The sequence below is a fragment of the Arachis duranensis genome, chromosome 7, assembly GCF_000817695.3.
Source record: "Arachis duranensis cultivar V14167 chromosome 7, aradu.V14167.gnm2.J7QH, whole genome shotgun sequence".
Taxonomy (NCBI): Eukaryota; Viridiplantae; Streptophyta; class Magnoliopsida; order Fabales; family Fabaceae; genus Arachis; species Arachis duranensis.
In genome coordinates, this window is record NC_029778.3 from 42,901,548 (window position 1) to 42,914,262 (window position 12,715).

Here is a 12,715-nt window from a genome sequence, read left to right on the forward strand (position 1 = left end):
CGCGTGCTGTGACAGAGCATATGCAATCGTTTTCACTGAGAGGATGGGAGGTAGCCATTGACGATGGTGAAACCCTACATAAGCTTGCCATGGAAAGGAGTAAGAAGGATTGGATGAAGACAGTAGGAAAGCAGAGAGACGGAAGGGAAGGCATCTTCATGCGCTTATCTGAAGTTCCTACCAATGAATTACATAAGTACCTCTATCTTTATCTTTATTGTTATTTTCGTTCATCACCATATCCATTTGAGTCTGCCTGACTAAGATTCACAAGATGACCATAGCTTGCTTCATACTAACAATCTCCGTAGGATCGACCCTTACTCGCGTAAGGTTTATTACTTGGACGACCCAGTGCACTTGCTGGTTAGTTGTGCGAAGTTGTGTAATGCCATGGTATTGAACACCAAGTTCTTGGGGTTCATGACCGGGGATTATGAGAGTTGTGAAAAGTATTGTTCACAATTTCGCGCACCAAACGCCAACCTTACATTTCTGGACTGAAATCTAAGTATTTCCCCCAAACCATTGTAAGCCAATTCTTTGGATTCGGGTTCACACTTTGATCATGGTTCCTAGTGATCCATACATTGGCATAGAACTCTTGAGCCATTAAGATTCTGACTTGTTGAATGGGGTTGGTGAGAACTTCCCAACCTCTTCTTCGGATCTCATGTCGGATCTCCGGATACTCATTCTTCTTGAGCATGAAAGGAACCTCAGGGATTACTTTCTTCTTGGCCACAACTTCATAGTAGTGGTCTTGATGGACCTTTGAGATGAATCTCTCCATCTCCCATGACTCGGAGGTGAAAGCTTTTGCCTTCCCTTTCCTCTTTCTAGAGATTTTTCCGGCCTTAAGTGCCATAAATGGTTATGGAAAAACAAAAAGCAATGCTTTTACCACACCAAACTTAAAAGATTTGCTTGTCCTCGAGCAAAAGAAGAAAGAAAGAAGGAGAAGAAGAAGAAAATGGAGGAGATGGACGGAGAGATAGGTTCGGCCAAGGGGGTAAGAGAAGGTTTGTGATGTGTGAAAATGAAGGAGTGAAGAGGGGTATTTATAGAGAAGGAGAGGGAGAATGGCCGAATGGAATTGGGTGGGTTTGGGAGGAAAATTGTTTGAATTTGAAAAGTGAGGTAGGTGGGGTTTTTAGGGAAGAGTGATGGAGGTAACTGGTGAAGAGAATATAGGGAAGAGAATAATATTTGATAGGTGATTGGTGTTTGTGGTAGAGTGTTATAGAGATGTGTGAGGGGGAGAGAGAGAGAGGTGGGGTAGGTGGGGATCTTGTGGGGCCCACAGATCCTGAGGGGTCAAGGACTTCTCATCCCTGCTCCATTTAGGCGTGCAAAAATGCCCTTAGAGTGCAATTCTGGCGTTTAACACCAGAATGCTGCCTATTTCTGGCATTAAATGCCAGCTTTTATACCTTTCCTGGTGTTTAACGTCAAGCTGTTGTTTGTTTCTGGCGTTTAACGCCAACTTGGTGCTCTGTTCTGGCACTAAACGCTAGTCTGGTGCCAATTTCTGGCGTTAAACGCCCAGAATGGTGCTAGACTGGGCGTTTAATGCCCATTCTGCTACTCTTACTGGCGTTTAAACGCCAGTAAGCTTATCCTCCAAGGTGTGCTATTTTTAATGATGTCTTTGAATTTACTTTGATTTTTGCAATTATTTTTGTGACTCCACATGATCATCAACCTAAAAAATTTTTTGAAATAACATAGATAAATAAAAATTGGGTTGCCTCCCAATAAGCTCTTTTTTAATGTCAATAGCTTGACAGTGGGCTCTCATGGAGCCTCACAGATAATCATAGCATGGTTGTGGCCTCTCAACACCAAACATAGAGTTTGGTTGTGGCCTCTCAACTCCAAACTTAGAGTTTAGTTGTGGCATCCCAACACCAAACTTAGAGTTTGAATGTGGGGCTTTGTTTGACTCTGTATTGAGAGAAGCTTTTCATGCTTCCTCTCCATGTGTACAGAAGGAGAACCTTGAGTCTTGAATACAAGGTAGTCCTCTTTCAATTGAAGGACCAACTCTCCTCTGTCAACATCAATCATAGCTTTTGATGTGGCTAGGAAAGGTTTGCCAAGGATGATGGATTCATCCTCATCCTTTCCAGTATCTAGGATTATGAAATCAGTAGGGATGTAAAGACCTTCAACCTTCACTAGCACGTCCTCTACTAGTCCATAAGCCTTTTTCATGGATTTGTCTGCTATCTCTAGTGAGATTCTTGCAGCTTGAACCTTAAAGATTCCCAGTTTCTCCATAATAGAGAGTGGCATAAGGTTTATGCCTGAACCCAAGTCACACTGAGCCTTCTCAAAGGTCATGGTGCCTATGGTACAAGGTATTAAGAACCTTCCAGGATCCTCTTTCTTTTGAGGTAATGTCTGCCTAATCAAGTTATTCAATTCATTGGTGAGCAAGGGGGATTCATCCTCCCAAGTCTCATTACCAAATAACTTGGCATTCAGCTTCATGATTGCTCCAAGGTACTTAGCAACTTGCTCTGCAGTAATATCTTTATCCTCTTCAGAGGCAGAATACTCATCAGAGCTCATGAATGGCAGAAAGTAGGTTCAATGGAATCTCTATGGTCTCTAGATGAGTCTCAAATTCCTTAGGTTCCTCAAATGGGAACTCCTTTTTGTCCAGAGGATGTCCCATGAGGTCTTCCTCACTAGGATTCACATCCTCCTCCTTCTCTCTAGGTTTGGCCACACCAAGTAAGGTTATGGCCTTGCACTCTCTTTTTGGATTCTATTCTGTATTGCTTGGGAGAGTACTAGGAGGAGTTTCAGTGACTCTTTTACTCAGCTGGCCCACTTGTGCCTCTAAATTTCTAATGGAGGACCTTGTTTCATTCATGAAACTTAGAGTGGCCTTAGATAGATCAGAGACTATGTTTGCTAAGCTAGAAGAGCTCTGCTCAAAATTCTCTGTCTGTTGCTGAGAAGATGATGGAAAAGGCTTGCTATTGCTAAACCTGTTTCTTCCACCATTATTAAAGCCTTGTTGAGGCTTTTGATGATTCTTCCATGAGAAATTTGGATGATTTCTCCATGAGGGACTATAGGTGTTTCCATAGGGTTCACCCATGTAATTCACCTCTGCCATTGCAGGGTTCTCAGGATCATAAGCTTCCTCTTCAAAAGATGCTTCTTTAGTACTGTTGGATGCATTTTGCAAACCATTCGGACTCTGAGAAATCTTATTGACTTGCTGAGTCAACATTTTGTTCTGAGCCAATATGGCATTCAGAGCATCAATTTCAAGAACTCTCTTCCTCTGAGGCGTCCCATTACTCACAAGATTCCTTTCAGAGATGTACATGAACTGGTTATTTACAACCATTTCAATGAGTTCCTAAGCTTTTGCAGGCGTTTTCTTCAGGTGAATAGATCCACCTGTAAAATGGTCCAATGACATCTTAGATAATTTAGACAAACCATCATAGAATATATCCAGGATGGTCCATTCTGAGAGCATGTTAGAAGGACACTTTTTGGTCAGTTACTTGTATCTTTTCCAAGCTTCATAGAGGGATTCACCTTATTTCTGCCTGAAGGTTTGAACATCCACTCTAAGCTTGCTCAGCTTTTGAGGAGGAAAGAATTTGGCTAAGAAAGTCGTGACCAGCTTATCCCAAGAGTTCAGGCTATCTCTAGGCTGAGAGTCCAACCATATTCTAGCTTTGTCTCTTACAGCAAAAGGGAAAAGCATAAGCTTGTAGACCTCGGGATCAACTCCATTGGTCTTAACAGTATCACAGTTCTGCAAGAATTCAGTTAAGAACTGAAAAGGATCTTCTGATGGAAGTCCATGAAACTTGCAATTCTGTTGCATCAGAGAAACTAATTGAGGCTTTAGCTCAAAATTGTTTGCTCCAATGGTAGGGATTGAGATGTTTCTTCCATGGAGGTTAGAATTTGGTGCAGTGAAGTCATCAAGCATCTTCCTTGAATTGTTGTTGGGTTCGGCCATTACTTCTTTTTCGAGATTCTCTGTAAGGTTTTCTCTGGATTGTTGTGCTTTAGCTTCTCTTAGCTTCTTCTTCAGAGTCCTTTTAGGTTCAGGGTCAGCTTCAACAAGAATGTCCTTGTCCTTGCTCCTGCTCATATAAAAAAGAAGAGGACAGAAAAGAAGAGGAATCCTCTATATCACAGTATATAGATTCCTTTATGTGAGTAGAAGAAGAAAAGAATAGAAGAATGATGTAGAGAGAAGAGATGAAGAATTTGAACACAGAGAGGGAGAGAGGGTTCAAATTATAAGAAGAAGAGAAGAGTGTTAGTGATTAAATAAATAAATAGAAAGAGATGAGAGAGAGATTTTTCGAAAATAATTAAAAAGAAAAGGAAAATATTTTTGTTTTTATTTAAAAATTTTGTTAGAGTTCGAAAATTAAGAAAAGGAATAAAATTAAAAGTTAAAATAATTAGTTAATTAAAAAGAATTTTGAAAAAGAAGTTAATGATTTTCAAAAATGAGAGAGAGAAAAGTAGTTAGGTGGTTTTGAAAAAGATAAGAATTTTAAAATCAAACACAAAGTTAAGTAGTTAATTGAAAAAGATTTGAAAATCAATTTTGGAAAGATAAGAAGTTATAAAAGATTTTGAAATTGAAAAAGATATGATTTGAAAAAGATATGTTTGAAAAGATATGATTAAAAAGATATGATTGAAATTTATTTTGAAAAAGATTTGAAAAGGAAATTTAGAAAGATTTGATTTTGAAAATTAAAGTTAATGACTTGAATAACAAGAAACTAAAAGATATGATTCTAGAATTTAAAGGGTGAAGCTTTCTTAACAAGAAAGTAACAAACTTGAAAATTTTGAATCAATCACATTAATTGTTAGTAAAGTTTTTTAGAAATTTGAAATGAAATTAAGAAAAAGATTTTGAAAAACAATTTTTAAAATTTTCGAAAAACATGAAAGAAAAGATGAAAAAGGTTTGATTTTTGAAAAAGTTTTGAAAAGATAGGATTTTTGAAATTGAACTTTTGACTTGCTAACAAGAAACAACTTATTTTAAAAATTTTTGACTAAGTCAACCCAAAGATTTCGAAATTTATGAGTGAAATAAGGAAAAGATATTTTTTATTTTTGAATTTTAATGTGGAAAGAGAAAAATAACAAAATGACTCAAGACATAAAAATTTGGGATTAAAATAAATGATGCATGCAAGAACACTATGAATGTCATGATGAACACCAACAACACTTTGAAGATCATGATGAACATCAAGAACTTATTTTTGAAAAATTTTCAAGAAAAGAAAAACATGCAAGACACCAAACTTAGAGATATTTCATGTTTAGACACTATGAATTTAAAAATGCATATGAAAAATAACAAAAGACACAAAACAAGAAAATATGAAGATCAAATAAGAAGACTTGTCAAGAACAACTTGAAGATCATGAAGAATGCAATGCATGAATTTTTCGAAAAATGCACAAATTTTAAAAACATGCAATTGACACCAAACTTAAAAATTGACACTAGATTCAAACAAGAAACACAAAATATTTTTGTTTTTTATGATTTTATTAAATATATTTTTTTTGGATTTTTCAAAAATTAATTTTGGAAAAACGAAAAAGAAGAAAAATTTTGAAAGATTTTTGAAAACTTTTTGAAAACAAAATAAAGGTTGAAATAAGAAGAAAATTACCAAATCTGAGCAACAAGATGAACCATCAGTTGTCCAAACTCGAACAATCCCCGGCAACGGCACCAAAAACTTGGTGCATGAAATTGTGATCTCAATGGCGCCAACAACTTGGTACGCACAATTGTAATCTCAACTCTTTTTCACAACTTCGCACAACTAACTAGCAAGTGCACTAGGTCGTCCAAGTAATAAACCTTACGTGAGTAAGGGTCGATCCCACGGAGATTGTCAGCTTAAAGCAAGTTATGGTCATCTTGTAAATCTCAGTCAGGCGGATTCAAATGGTTATAGAGTTTTGATAATTAAAAGATAAATAAACATAAAATAAAGATAGAGATACTTATGTAATTCATTGGTGGGAATTTCAGATAAGCGTATGGAGATGCGTTATTCCTTCTAAATCTCTGCTTTCCTACTGTCTTTATTCAACCATTCATACTCCTTTCCATGGCAAGCTATATATAGGGGGATCACCGTTGTCAATGGCTACCGTCCATCCTCTTAGTGAAAATGGTCCAGCTACGGGTTACGTAGGGCTAATCATCTGTCGGTTCTCACTCGTGTTGGAATAGGATCCATTGATCCTTTTGCATCTGTCACTATGCCCAACAGTTATGAGTTTGAAGCTCGTCACAGTCATCCCATCCCAGATCCTACTCGGAATACCACAGACAAGGTTTAGACTTTCCAGATCTTAAGAATGCTGCCAATTGATTCTAGCTTATTCCACGAAGACTCTGATCTCAAGGAATTGAAAGCTATGTTGTCATGAGAGGCAATTGAACGCATGGATCAGGAATCCAAGAGATATACATTCAAGCTTGTTTTCATGTAGAATGGAGTGGTTGTCAGGCACGCGTTCATAGGTTGAGAATTGTGATGAGCGTCACATAATCATCACATTCATCATGTTCTTGGGTACGAATGAATATCTTAGAATAAGAATAAGCTTGAATTGAATAAAAGAACAATAGTACTTTGTATTAATACTCGAGGAACAGTAGAGTTCCACACCTTAATTTATGGTGTGTAGAAACTCCTCCGTTGAAAACACATAAGTGATAATGGTGTTCATTGGCTTCGGCCCCAAAGGGGGAACCAGAATAACCAAGACCAAGGTCTAAGGACTAAACATCCAAAGATGTTCCAAAAGATCTATCATATCAATACAATAGTAAAAAGTCCTATTTATACTAAACTAGTTACTAGGGTTACAGAAATGAGTAAATGATGCAGAAATCCACTTCCGGGCCCACTTGGTGTGTGCTTGGGCTGAGCATTGAAGCTTTCATATGTAGAGACTTTTCTTGGAGTTAAATGCCAGTTTTTATGCCAGTTTGGGTGTTTAACTCCAGCTTCTATCCTGTTTCTGGCGTTTAACTCCAGAATAGGGCAGGAAGTCAGCGTTTGAACGCCAGTTTGCATCGTCAAAACTCGAGCAAAGTATAGACTATTATATATTGCTGGAAAGCCCTGGATGTCTAGTTTCCAACGCAATTAAGAGTGCACCATTTGAATTTATTTAGCTCCAAAAAATTCATTTCGAGTGCAGGGAGGTCAGAATCCAACAGCATCAGCAGTCCTTTTTCAGCCTCTGAATCAGATTTTTGCTCAGGTCCCTCAATTTCAGCCAGAAAATACCTGAAATTATAGAAAAACACACAAACTCATAGTAAAGTCCAGAAATGTGAATTTTTCTTAAAAACTAATAAAAATATACCAAAAAATAGCTAGATCCTACTAAAAACTATCTAAAAACAATGCCAAAAAGTGTATAAATTATCCGCTCATCAGTATCCGTGACATTAAGTGCCGGAGGTAGCATGGTGTGGGATTTAGAATTCCCATAGCTTAACCGGCAAGTGCACTATGTCATCCAAGTAATACCTCAGGGGAATGAGGGTCGATCCCACGAGGATTGTCGGACTAAGCAACAATGGTTATCCAATCGACTTAGTCAGACGAACAAAAAAGGGTTGTTGATGGTTGAAAGCGCATAAAATAGTTGATTCGGGCGAGTTTCGTGAAAATAGATTAAGTGAAAAATAATGGTTAAGATGAAAGATTTGGGGTGAGTAAATTTGTGAGAAAAAATACTTCTATTAATGGCAGATAAGCAATACAAGAACTAATGATGAGAAATAGAGGTGGAGAACAAGTGTTGAGACCTCCACTAATGTCACACGAGGATGAATGAGCTTTGTTTAAAGTGGGCAGGGGTTGGTTAATGGTTGTCAAGTGTTTTGGGGGAACACCAGAACGCCAGTTTTTACTCGTGAAGGTGGTGAATGAAATGAAGAACAATAAAAGGAAAATTTGGGTAAAGGAAAAGATGGATTTTTTAGCTTATTAGCTTCAGAAGTCAGAAAGATCTAGAAGAAGGTGAAGGTGAAAGTGAAAAGTAGTGAAAGTGGAGAAGAAGATGATCGTAATGGTAATGATGCTTTACAGAGGTGGCTTGAGGTCCTTTTTATAGTGTAAAATCATGATGAAGAGGAAATCTATTGTCCAATGGTTTTTAATCTGATATTTGGTTTACTTGCTTTTTCCAAAATATCTTTAGGTGTTCCTGTCACCTCAAGTCTTGTCAACTGAAAAGGTAGGAAGTTGATTCCCACACGTTAAACCAAAGCTCCTGACATGTGACATTAGTGAAGGGACATCTAGTTTGGTTTTCTTTTAACTAGATGACACCTTTACACTCCAAATCCAACCAATCCACTTCCACCAATATAGTTCCCACTGAAGAGAAATTCAACTCCTCAAGGTGTTGTTTTGGGTTCCATCCTTTTAGCCCAATACCTTTAGGAGGAACTTAACTCTTTTTTGACCATGTTTGTAGGTCATTATAAAAATTAATTATGTACAAAAAAAGGTTTATATTTTTAGTACACAATCAACAGTAGACAAGAAAATAAAGAAAGCAATTAAAAGGTTTGGTGTGAAAACTATGAGAGAAAATAGTTAAGGCTTTGGATATGTTTACTTTCCCGAATTAAAAGTTTTTACCAACTATTTCACAATACATGATTCATTTCATGGCAAACTGTAATTGACTAAACCCTAATCTCTTAGTGATTTAGCCTCTTCTAACCTTTATTAGCCGCCACTCTCATGGTCACTTGATTCCAATTAGAGGGTTAAGTTCAAAACTAGTTTATGGCCACAAAAATCCTAATGACCCAAGCTAACAGGATTATATGTCACATATCCCAATTAGTTCATGTAATTAGCAATTTAGGAGAAATTTATTTTCAAGCTGTTGTTCAAGCTAGATAACTCTCTCGAGAATCACAAGAACTCATGTACAAAAAGGTTCATACTCTCGTTCCACCCAGATTCATAAGATTAAGAACGAAAACAATCCTTAAAATTGAATCAATACATTAATTAAAATAGAAAAGCATTAGTTCTAATCCATAGAAATAAATAGAACTCCTAACCTTAATAAAAGAGGTTTAGTTACTCATGACTTACAGAGAAACTAGGGTTCTGAAAAGTAAAACGTGTGAAAGAGAGAGGATCCAAGATGATCTTTTCCCTTTTATACTAACCTAATTTGATTTGGAAACAAAATAAAATAATAAAACCTAAAAATAAAAGATATTGTTTGTAAATAAAAATTACAAAAAGAAAATGAAATATAACTAATAAATGATCAATCCACTTGAGATGCCAAAAGAGGGGAAATTCGGTCAAGCTTGCTGGCGCTAAACGTTGGCTAGGCGTTTAGTGCCCTAGAGGGGGCAGCACGTTGCTGGCTTATGTCCCTTACTGGCGTAACGCCAGTTGGGCGTTTAGCGCCTAGGGAGAGGGGGTGCTGCCAGCTTTTTTTCTTTTTGCTTCAAACTCTACCAAATTGCTCCGAATTTCGCCTGAAATCATAAAAATACCAAAACAACTCAAAATAGCATCCAAGAAAGATTTTTTTGCACTAAAATCAAGTAAAACTAAATAAAATCTAACTAAAAATAACTAGAGAATGATAAGAAAAAGGGTACAAGATGCTCACGCATTATAGCACAAGCAGAATTTTCAGAACAGGCCGTATCATCGCGCGGGTCCTTGATAAGCGGAGTTTGGGGTCCGCCCATTGTTGGGCCACCCGGTCCGGAGCCCAGGCACGGAATAATATCTTCATCACGTCGAAGATCTCATATCTCACTCCCTTCATAGTTGTAATAGAAGAAGATATGCATTATTCTATTATGGTTCTTTGAACAAATATACATATGGCTCTAAAATAATAGAAACGAGAACTTGATCGATTCTTTTATTTTCTTCATGTTTTTAAAGGAAAAGTTCAACAACCAAAATAAAAAAATAACAATGAAACTAGGAATTTTTTTTCTGAAATAAAAAATATTATTTTCAAATACAAATTATTTTAACTTTTAATACCAGGATATGTTTTTTTTCTTGTAATTTTAGGCAAGTTCGCCACACCGTTGGCGAATTCTATTATTTTGATAGAGTTTGTCGTACCTCCTGGTGAACTTCATAATTTATATGAAGTTCACCGCACCCCAGCGAACTTCACCTTAAATTCGCCAAATAAAAGTATGGCTGGAGGAAAATCGAGCTCAATACTAATATTTCATTCTTCTCATTGGTTCTCGTATTGTTATTGTTTCTCTAGAATGTCTACAAATCCGTTGTTATCCATTCATTATGATGGTGAAATAGTGTATCGCTTTTAAGTCTAGACAACCAATAATTACGTATATGGCACAAAAAATCAACAATCTAACAATGTTGAAGAATTTGATATTGCATTCCATTGGACAACAACACACCAAAAGAGTGAAATTTACTACAGATATCTGACCAATGTAGACGACACTTTGTTTTATAAAAGGTATATTACAGTTGTCTTTGTTATTTAGTTATTGTTTTTATTAGACCATAGTTTTGAAATTTTTTTTGTTGTTTTAAATAAGGTATCAGTTACGTGATAATGAGGATATACGTCTAATAAGGTCGTGGCACAACCGATGAACAAATGTCTATCTGTTGAAAGTATTTCTGTTTCTAGTTGAGTTAGGTGGACGAGGATCATCTGCAGATAATGTGGATGATAGCCTGTTAAGTGGAGCTGTTAGAAGAAATATTATAAGGACGATAGTTAATCTAAATATGCCACTTGAAGGTAGCCAAGAGGGATCAAACGTTGACCTTCTAGTCCTTTCTAATGCTGACATGATGTAAGATAATGATAAAAGTCATGAGGGTTCTGCTATTAGGGATCCGATGATGGATCCCTATGACCCTATGAAGACAAATTCAAACTAATTGTCTACCTTACATCTTAATCAATTTATAAACTTACTGACATGTAAACTAACTAAAAATTAACTAATAAATTACTCTAACTAATATGATAGACCATTTCTTTTTGTAATTTCTTGTACTTTCATGTACTTACATTTTCTAATTAATTCTATCATTTTCTACCAGTGGCACACAATCTTTGGTGGTTCACAAACCACAGTTTGACTTTTTTAACTTGAAGTCGCTGCCAACTACAATAGGTAATGCTACTGTAAATTTAGGAACTTTAATTTAGGAAAGGTAAAATATAAATTAGAAGAGAATATAATATTGAAGAATAACATTATCACTTAATGAAAATAACATGGTTCTTCTCCTTAAATAAAATTTATTATAGTCGGTGGCCGCCAAATATGATAGGTAGTGCTATTGTGAATTTGAGAACTTTATTTACAAAAAGGTAAAATATAGATCAGAAAAAAATATAACATTAAAGAATAACATGATTCTTCTTTTTAAATAAAATTTATTACGATCTTTATTAAAAATTTAAATATATTTTGCCCCTCTTTTTAATTAACCTTTCATTAGTGGTCCTTATTGCTAATTCTTCCTAAATTTTAATGTCGGAGATAATTCACAATTAGAAAATTTAACTTTTAATGTCAATTCACAATTTTAGTGAAATATTTTTTTAGTTAGAATTACAAAGCTTATATCATTATATTTCTATTTAACAGACAAACTTTTTTTTTGTTTATATTTGCAAAATAATCAAACATTTTATTAACAAGTTTCTAAACCATTTTTTATTTTAATATGTGATTACATAAATAAAAAATTAATTATTTAGGAACTTATTAATAAAATATTTGACTATTTTGTAAATATAAATTAAAGGGTTTGTGTCAAAATAGATGTATAATGATGTAAATTTTATAATTTTAAAAGGTAAATTGTTAAAATTATCTCCAATTTTTTAAGAGGCTAATATCTTTGATAACAATAAAAATATTTTTAAAAAATCAAATAAAAATTCGATCTTTAAATTTATTTTTATTTTTTTCTTGGCTGTTAGTATTAACAAAAATAAATCCTAAAAAAATATATTTGACGTAAAATCATCAAATTTTTTAATAATAAAATATCTCATTTTTTAATTATGTTTATAAAAATTCATATCAAAATTTAATTTTTAAGATATTTTTAAAAATGTATTTATGGTTGAATATTTTTATCATATAGTAATTATTTTAAAGATATTTTTATTATTAATAAAAATAGTAATGTTTTTATCTTATTTATAAAAATATTTTTAAATTTTATTATCGATAAAAATATTTTAAAATAATTTAAAAAAAACATACAAAAAAATACTCAATTGTAAAAAAAGAAAATAAAAAATTAATAAAAAATATGAAGTAACTCACTTGTCACAGACACCAAAAGAAGTTCTATTTATTGTATCACTATTTTTCGTAAAGATAGAATATTTTTATCTATAATGAAATTTTGGAACATTTTTATTGGCTAAAAATTAATTCAGCCGCATTTTTTGTGGTCTAGTTCTAGTCTTTGAAAATCACAGCCGTGGTCGCTCACCAAGCTCGCTTACTCACGCTGCTCACCTCCCTCTCCATTCTCTCCTAGCCGTCGCTCACCTCGCGGACTCGCCTCTCTGGTCTCCGGTCTCTGCTCACCTCGCCATCCCCCACTGCTTGCTGCTCTCCGATCTCTGCTCACCT